The 2,256-nt window shown below is 32.6% G+C and overlaps 1 pseudogene; it reads left to right on the top strand.

Annotated features, from left to right (window-relative positions):
* The first annotated feature begins 627 nt into the window (after positions 1-627).
* On the top strand, positions 628-766 carry LOC112632330 (annotated as a pseudogene).
* The last annotated feature ends 1,490 nt before the right edge of the window (positions 767-2,256 follow it).

The raw sequence follows: 2,256 nt of genomic DNA, 5'->3' as shown, positions 1-2,256 counted from the left end.
AACATTTGTACATATCTGTTGATATTCTATTGGCTATACTCTGGAGTAAAATCTCTGGCCATAGGCTATGTGTATATTCGACTTCAATGAACAATGTCAGAGTCTTATGAGTGTTCCAATTTTGCTCTCTAGCCAACAGCTTATGCAAGTTCTACCCACACCAAAACATTTTATCAATTACTCAGTGAAGTGTGTGAAAATCTCCAACTGTGACTGAAGATTTGCCTCTCTATTTCATTTCTGAAAGTTCTGAGTTTACATATTTTGTGACCATACTATTAGGACCATGCAAATGTAGAATTATACATCTTCTTTTAGTTGATTATTTTAGCCTCATTAAAGTCCTTCTTGTCAATACTAATGTTTATTCTTTCTGGTATACTTTGTAGCGTATTAGTATGGCCACACCAGATTTCTTTTAAGTTAGCTTTTGCCTGATATATCTTTTTCCATCATTTTGTTTTCCACAATGGATTTAAATGAACTCTTTATTATCGTTTTCTATTGACTACCTTTTCTGTGTTCCTTTTGCTCTCTTTCATGACCTTCTTTTAGATTTAGTACTTTTGATTTTTCCTTCCCTTCCCTCCACCTAGACATGTATCTCTGAAGAACTCTTAGTATTTCAAGATTATACTTTCAGGGATCATTTCTATAGTTTGTTACTAGCATTTCTGTGTGCGTTTGGGATGCAAATATGTTTAAAATTTTATTTCTTTTAGCCCTTTAACAGATGTTTTATGGCTAAAAGAAATATGTGAAGAGATAATTTTTTGAAACTGTTAAAACACATTAAGTCACAGATTTAAGAAGCATAAAGATCTTTCAGCAACATAAACACCAAAAAAAAGCTAATATATATATACACACACATACACGTATGTATGCATGTATGTGTATACACACGCACACCTAACACACACACCTATCTATCGAGATTTACGTCAATATTTACTTTAATGAATTGGCTCATGTGTTGTGACTCAGTGCAAAAAGTTAGCAAGTCTAAGTCTGAGATTTTCAGGGCAAGTCAGCAGGCTAAAGACGTAGGAAAGAGCTGATGCTGCAGCTTGAGTCTGGAGGCAGAATTTCCTCTTCCTCTGGGGACCTACAGCCTTCAGCCAATTGAATGATGCCTACCACATTATGGAAGGTAATCTGCTTTACTCCAAGTCTACTGATTTAACTGTTTACTGTATCTAAAAAAATCTTCACAGCAATATCTAGACTGGTGGTGTTTGGCCAAATATATTGGTACTATAACCTAGCCAAGCTGACACATAAAATTAACTGTCACATATGATATATGTGATATATATGATATGGTACAATTGCTCATAAATCAGATCAGAGTTATAGTTAGGAGACGATACCCTGTTTCCACAATAAATTATTAGATTTTTCTAAAGTATTGCAATGGATACTTGCTAATGCTTATGGATTTTTGTTTTTGAATTTAGTTTCAGAGGTACATGTTCAGGTTTGTAATCTAGGTATTGTGTTTCCAAGAAATTCAACCTAACACACACACACAATAAAGGTACTAATTATACACTTCTATCCATTTATCTCAGCTAATTTGGATATGATACTAAGGAAAGTAAAAGTTGATGATAGACTCTTCATTGGTAAAAGCAGAAGTTAGTACTGAAGTAATGAACTATTAGATTTCTGTCAACACAATACTAAGTCTAGTACACTTTATCAACCTTAATGTTCATAAACTAGTTTATAAACTTTTTTCTCTGATGGAAAATTTGATGTAACATAGAATATGGTTCCATAAGAAATGCACTTGCCCCAAGTGATTTAATTAAGATATATGTGTGTTTTATGGCATAGGAACTGGAGAAATAATATTTACAGCTCAAAATAATTCCATAACAAACACTGAAAAGCACAAAAAATTTGATTTCCCACCATTAATGGGTCACTAATGCCAACTAGCTAAAAGAATCACTTTGCCATTAATTACATTTCTTGGATCTCCATGTTCACAGTTTTAGCATATTCTGTAAGACCTGCAAATTCTCTTGTATTACTGATTCTCCTGTATTACTGATTACAGTGGATATCCCTTCAAATATAAATAAAAGTGTGTTTTTCCTACTTTTCAGCTTATTTTCCTTTATCTATTTTGTTAAGTATACTAACCAAGGATTTCTTCCCAATTCTAAATATGTTATTTATGGTTTTCAAAACTGCCTTTTTTTCAGAATGCTAAATTTTAAAAGGTAATTTATACTGTTTCTCTCA

This window comes from Theropithecus gelada, chromosome 9 (assembly GCF_003255815.1).
Source record: "Theropithecus gelada isolate Dixy chromosome 9, Tgel_1.0, whole genome shotgun sequence".
Lineage (NCBI taxonomy): Eukaryota > Metazoa > Chordata > Mammalia > Primates > Cercopithecidae > Theropithecus > Theropithecus gelada.
The sequence above is the reverse complement of the archived record's forward strand: the minus strand, read 5'-3'. Positions and strand labels throughout refer to the sequence as shown.